Below are 7,565 nucleotides of genomic sequence, written 5' to 3' on the forward strand. Positions count from 1 at the left end.
ATTCATTGATACCTTAGACAGTTTTGCCATTCCTGATTGGTTGAGAGCCTGTCACGTGGCCAGTCTTGCACAGTTGATAAAACACTGGCTGGCTGTGGGCCACCTCGCACAGCACACACCATGCCTGTGCCATTCTCCATATAAGGAGATTGTTTGCGACTGCTCACACGAGAAACATACCATAACATGGTTAGAGGGGTGTTGAAAAAATTAAGTAACATTGGGGAACAAAATCATGCGAAATTTGTGATTTGGCCTGTGTAATGTTGAAGACCAGCTAAGTACTTGTTCATCCCTCAGTCCAAAATCAGAGTGAGAACACAGTTTGGGCAAATAAATGGCACAGTTGGTTTGTTTACTCTTAGTGCTGTAGTTATCAGATCTTTTGTTTTTAAGATGGCTCATGTGTGGTTCATTTCAAGGCCTGTCCGCCTCAAGCAGAAGCACCCCCTCATCGGTTGAAAAGAACCATGTTGGTCGGGAATTTTTACTTTGATGGTAGCGATGCAACCATATCACAGGTGTATTTCCTAGTCGTTTGTTAACCCGGTTCTGACAAAAGGAGCCTCTGTTGCAAAGAAAATAGCACCCTTTCTTGGTCCAGCTCAAGGCCCTATTGGTCCTCCTAGATGAAAGGCTCTGTGAGACTTCCTGAATGTTCCTGCATGCAGTCCCAGCTTCACAGCCTATTTATTATGCATGCTGTTTTTAAGCTATTTATAAGAATAGCCAAAAAATGAAAATGAAATGAGCATACTCTTTTATCACAGTCTCTTCGCATCGGGAAATATTTCTGCAAGAGATCTTTTTGGTCAGGAATTGGGAATTGTTGGACCAGCAACCTATCAACTGTAAATGCTTTGTATGTAGTGATCCGTATATAATGATACTGTGACAGTTCAAGTCTGCACTTACTTGAATGCATGAACTCTGGGATTAACTTCATGCCACAGTGTACTGATCTGTTTGTAGACTGTGCCTTTTGTAAGAATATGTTGTGCTTGTAATTATGGACTGTCCTCTGAGGTACCTGTTATTGATAAAAGTTTTACTATCGCCCAGTAGTTTTATTTATTTAAATTGTTTTTTTTTTTTACCAAAAGTATTACAAAGTATTTGACGATGCAGTAACCAACATTAAATGTTGATGTTTGACTTTACTTATTGAAACACTATGGTTTTAGATGCTGGCATTTCATTCACCCAATTCAGTTTGTGGCTCTTATGGGTAAATGGTTGATCTTGATTACAATAATGCCACTGCAGAGTAATAGTATGAAGTATGTTTTTACTAAGGGTGAAACTTGTGTCAACCTTTAGTCTGGTGTGCAGTGTTTGTAAGCTGACTTCTTGGTTTCTAGCACCAAGCGTAATGGGCAGTCACGGAATAGGGTACATTCACTCAGGTATGCCTTGACCAGAATTGGGGGAGGGGTTGGTGAGAGCGGTTTCAGGCTCAGAAGAGATGCAGTGTGTCACCACTGAGGAAGGCATTTTGTCTTCCGTTTTTGGACACTCCGTGGTAAAAACTCAATTGCAGTTGTACATCAAATTATTTTTTTGACCTGTCATGTTAAGCATACATCATCTGTGAGATGATTTAATCGCTCCTAGCACCCTCATCCTCTCTGTAATTGTGGTAAAGAAAAATATGTCCAAGACTTGACCATCTTTCAATTAGCTTGGGGTTTTCCCTCAACCAGTGTAGCTGCATGAACTCTGAAACAAAGAGCACACATGGAGTGCAGTGGAAGACAGAAAGGGGGGCCAATGCATTATTACTCGCCTTCATAGTGTTATCACAAAACTGAGAGCAAGACGCTACAGATCTCAATCTACAGGATGTCTCAAAAATGCTGCACCCCAAAGTAACATTTATTTACTCACAAAATGATTGTCAGAAAGTGGTTTCATTTGGTTATCAATTGAAGCTTAGAATGTGATCTTATCAAAACTGGAGACTTCATTTATATCTGATGATACCTTGTGGAGGTAAGCTCGTAAAACAACTGCTGTTTTGTTCCGTCCAATGGGATTTACCACAGCAAACAAAATGCTGTGTTTATTCCATTTAACACCCTCCAAACACATTAGATCATTGGAAAGGCCTACAGAATGAGAATACTGAACTGGATAGGGTTCTGTTTTATGTTACATTTGTAAAACCCTTATTATTTTCCAAGAAACAGATCCTGAAATGGTTCAAAGTAATGAATGTTAGAAAGTAGACATTCAACACTTTGCTACAAATTGACTGAGGTCAATTGCACAAAGTCAACTTAAGTTGTCCTCTCTGAGACAAACTCACTGACCTCTGAAAGCTGCACAATTCAATAACCATTGCCCTCTGAAATAAGCATCAGTTTCATCACTAGAAAGAAATTCAAAAGAAGTAAAGAACCAAAATAGTTGTGTGATAATTTAGAATCTTAATTCTGTGCTGGTGTACACTTTCAAGATAAACAGAAATATTTCATCAGACAGAACAAAGAAAAATATGTTGTCATGTAATTAAAGATATCTTTGCAATGCAAGATGACCTTCAAATGCATTTCCCAGCATAAATAGAAAAAAACACTGTGAGCTTTAGTATGTCACCAAATCAACGATTTCTGACCGTTACTGCAAGAAAAAAAAGGAATATCACCTTTGAACACGAGCTCCATTTCTGGGAAGAGACACACTGTACAGAGTTGTTGGCATGTGGGCACCACAACAACTCTCTTAACCAAAAGCAAAGATGCTACACATGCAGTGGTGTAGCCAGGATTTTACAAGTGGGGGGGGCACAAATGGGGCACCAGCTTTCAGTGGTGTGGTTTTTTTGGGCAAGTTTTTGTTAGCCTTGTTCAATATCGTTACTTTTTTCTTTCTTTCTTGGGGGGGTGTGCCCGGAATTTGTGGGTGGCACGTGCCCCCCTGGCCCCCAGTGGCTATGCCTTTGTATACATGAAGGGCTTTGAAGGATCACACACCTGGAGGATTAATACAGAGAAATTCAAATTTGAACAGGTTTGACAATTGTGAATAAAATTGTTCACCATTCCCTATTTAATTGTGTTGTGCTTCATTGTTCCGGCTCCTAAATTCAACAAGTGTCAGTGGGAGTAGGGGAGAGAAAATGCCGAAGTCTTTGATCAGTGTGCTTATCCAGTAACTGCAGATGTTGTCATTTTAATTGTGTAGTTAGTAAATATTTACATGTACATGAATTTGGGACATTTGCTGGGTGGAGATTTTTTGGAAGTCAGTCTCTGAGAATATAATGTTAAAGGGCAATAATTATTGTTACGAAAGCTGTATATGGATTATACAGCATTTTGGTGTAAACATTGAAAAAGATATTACAGATGTATGACATTGTCGATTCATTTGTTTCTGTTGCAGAAATTTAATGCTGTGTAAATAGAATGTGGATATATTGTTACAGGTTGTTCTTAAAGGAAGAAATAAAGAATTTTGCAAAGCAGCTGTGGGTTAACATGCTTTTGATAATATTTAATATAAATAGAAAACAAACATGCTTTCTTTCTCAGCTGTATTTAACTTGTGTTGTGTAAGGTCATTGTCATTATCGGTTACAATACATGTCCAATTAAATTTAGCTTCTAATGTGCTATTTGACACTGCTGGGTTTCTACTGTCTGTGTTGTTATTTATTCTGAAAGAGCACGTCAGATTTACACAAGTTGTGTAGCTATTTTCCTGTTTCTTCATTAGCTTTGATTCCTATTGGTATTGCAGTTTTAGTCAATTTAAAATAAGGTTATAAATGGGGGGTAGAACAAACTTGTAAAAAAGTGACAGAAGCTTTTTTAAATGAACCAATTTTGAAAAAGAATCAAAACTTTGTCCGAATGCGAGTGACACTTTTAGCTCACCTGCTGTTGACATTATACCATGTTGAAACAGTGCCAGGCTATAAGATTAAAATTTAACAGCATACGTCACTTTAATTTGGAAAAGAAATGTAATTTAATGTAAGTTAATCTACCAGCATATGTTTTAAGAGAAAACAGCCCATTTTCGTCACCTTTCAAATGACCGTTTCATTGTTTTTCCTTAATACTAACGTGCGTGACGGTATAGTACAGTCGCCAGCTGGTCCCTAATTTCGTCACCTATTGTCAAGTATGATTAGTTTTCACAATGGTGGCGAAATAAGGGACCTTGCGACTATACGGTCACGCTTGTTGCCAGGAACAACTCGACCTTTATCCTAAATACGTAATCGAAACGCAAAGGACATCGGCCTGATCGATCGCCACGTTAAACCATAAACAAATACGTACATTCCCTTTTTATAAAATCCCGTAAATTTCCAAGGCATTTCCAAGAAAATTGAAGGGTACCCGGAATGGTCTGAAAATTATTTCCTCAAAATCAGCCCATTTCACATTCAAGGAACAAAGAAAACTATGAAAAGTGCACGATGCGGTCACTCGGCCTCGATAACTTTCCCAAAAATCTCCCCTCGAGATTTGGAGTACTTGAAAATTCTACATTTTCTCCAACCTGCAACCGAACCACCTCAGTGGCAACAAATGCAACTTCATGATTTAACAAAGAGGGCGCTCTAAACCGTAGTTAGTTGTATGGTAAATTTTGGTTCTAGTTCTATGGACCCGAGTTTTTTAGTGTCGTGTTTGTCATTTTCACAAGCGTACAATGTTCACCCTGCCCCGCCCCTCGAGAGCGTCTAAGAAAAATGATGACGAGTTGTCCGATGATCGTTATGAACAGAATTTATATCAGGCGGCATGGTTTATGGTCAAGTTTAATTTCTTTTAGGCCGCCAGCTTCGAGGAATCCTAATTAGGTTAAGTCGGGTTTTTCTGACTGAAGTACGTCGAGGTGGTTACGTAATGGAGACTTTTTCATGTAGAAAATAGCACTGTACATGTAGACGAGCAATATTGAAAACGACCCGTCATTTCAACGTATTATAATAAGAAAAAGCTAGCATGTCACGGTTAATTTTTCCCTATACGATTTTGGGGTTTCTTTTATTCTATTAATTTTGTTGCTTTATGTAATCGTGTGCTGTTTAAGTAGTTTTTAACCTGTATTAACTTTACTCTGCATTTCATTTTTGGAGCTTGAACAGCCTGAATGATATACGACTTGAACATCTCCATGTAAATGACGAGTAAAAATCCTTTGGCGGGTATTTTTATCCTAAGATTTGACCTGCAATTTTTCACAAGCCTGTCGGGTCTCCTGTTGACCGCCTGACGGGATGACTGAAGTGATTTTGCCCGTCTCGGGATTACAAAAATAATGTTTCCATCTGGAACAGGCACCGCTCACAGAATCGGTATTCATCAGAGCGAACGAGAGGTCGGTGAACTGGTTGACAGTGACTGATCAAACTGGACAGACTGCCACCTCGGTGACACAATCCAGGAATCAAAGTGATCTCGGACGGTTCCATTTGGCAGAAAAGGCAATGCGTCACTGCCTTCATCATTATCGTTCTTTTGTTTTCAGACAGACTTATTTCAGGCGCATTATTCCATACGAGGGTGATCCGATCAATAAATTACCCAGCTCCAAGAAATTTTAATAGCCCTTGGCGTGTTTTTTGAAGATAGGGGAAAAAAATCAAGGTCTAGACCTACTGTTTGGGACGTACCCTAGTGATACCCTCTCCTTTCGGGATTCTGGCGTTAGGATACATGCAGTTTTGTGTATAGGGCGTCGCCTGTGCCATTGACGTATCTGTCTTGTCTGAACTCGACACTGGGATCAATTTTGAGGAGTTCACTGAACCTGCGGCTGCTTGTGAACTTTTCGTGATACTTTTTTTTTTTTACAATGATGAATCTCAGTCGCCTCCGCTGCTGCTGCTGTCGCTCACGGTTGAGAGTCGGCAGGGCATAAGACTAGAGCTGAGAATAACCTGACAGTGCCCACCAACTTAGTCTAAAGGACCATTTTAGAGAGTGTGGTCACGTGGGGCACGGCCCGGCGCCGGCGATGGATGCTTGTCAAGTAGGGGCGGGTTTATGCGTCTAGGGGCGAGGTAATGCATCGAGGGGCAATAACACGATTCTCAAGCTACGTGTATATTTATTTACTTTTAAAAGAAGCAGAGTTTGTAATAAGGCATCACTGCACCTTATTTGCAAAGGGGTGGATGCAGAAATGTCAGAAAAGTGGGGCCTGTGAAGTCCCCATATGACGCAAATCCCTAATACATGTACATGTACGTGAAGCCATTTTGGCAGAAGGGCCAGAGGTGTTGAGAGAATATTCTTTCGAAACAAATTCTCAAGCTGATTTCATTTATCTGTTCTTGGGATGCCAAACCTACACAAAATTACAGTATGAATGCATGTCTAAGTAAAATACAAACATAAGTTTCATTAGGAAAAGCATACACAGGTTATGTTACAAAATTATACTAAAACAATTTCAATGGCGAGACAATGGAACACGTGACAACACTGCAAATCTCACCTCAAGCGATTTTCAGGAAATTATTGTGGCGTCCGATCGATGATCGAAACGGTACATGTACATAATACTTCTAAAAACTTTGAAAAAACCCACAGTCAATTATGTTTTAATGAAACAAAAAGTAAGGTCCTCTTTCGATGCAGTTACAACACTGGTTTTGTCTGAAAGATTTTGTATGGGTCAATAATAATGGGGGCCTATGGTTGCAACCATTGGCTTAGGCCGTGTCCGAAACGGGCTTCCAGAGCTACGGCTAGGTCTATTGTCTACGCGTCTCCACGCATTTCCAATGGAGCGAAGACCTAGACCTAGCTATGGAGCGTCAAAAGTGGACAACCCCATTTTCTCATTTTCTGCGAGTAGATTTTCGGGATTTTGCCTAAAGCATTTTCAAAAAACGCAATATTCCGCTAGGAGAAATTTGGATTTTACTTTCAACGACTCTTCGTGGTGCGTCAAAAGTGGACAACTAAAAACTACAAATTCCCTCTAGCAAATTTTATTTGATGCTCCCCAAAAAGGACAACCCCATTTTCTCATTTTCTGCTAGTAGATGTTCGAGTTTTGGGAAGTTGCACCACCCCTTTTCATAAAACCCAATTTTCTGCTAGCAGAAATTTGGACTTCACTTTGCCGACGGCAGGGTGGTCCAAAAGTGGACTAGTGGAAAACTGAAACGACCGTTGTGCTCCCTACTCTCAGAATGGAGCAGTCTTGGGAAGATGGGAGCCAAAATTGACGGTAGAGGGTCAATTGTGTGCATCTGACGGATGGCGTCACAGCTCGGGAAAAAATGTGGGTGATTCCTGTTGAGAAACTTGCAAATAGGAGAGGGACTGCCCAAAGCCTGACAGTCCTTTATGGCACCGCCAACTTCCGACCTCCCGGCGCACTGTGTAATTAGAATGACGATGGCGACTTGCCGTCCGAAATTTCCATTTTAAATAAATTAGCGCATGGTGATATGTCCCCTAAACTATGGTAGCTGTAATAAACCATTTGTCCATGTCCAGTACAATAATTATTTTTTTTTGTAGAACGAAAAAATGTTGTAATTGACAAAGTCATGTCAAGAGAAGAAGTTAAGTGCTGTTTGATCAAGT

Source organism: Acanthaster planci, unplaced genomic scaffold (genome assembly GCF_054643075.1).
Source record: "Acanthaster planci isolate LZ-2023a unplaced genomic scaffold, COTS_SCS Contig67, whole genome shotgun sequence".
In the NCBI taxonomy this organism is placed as follows: Eukaryota; Metazoa; Echinodermata; class Asteroidea; order Valvatida; family Acanthasteridae; genus Acanthaster; species Acanthaster planci.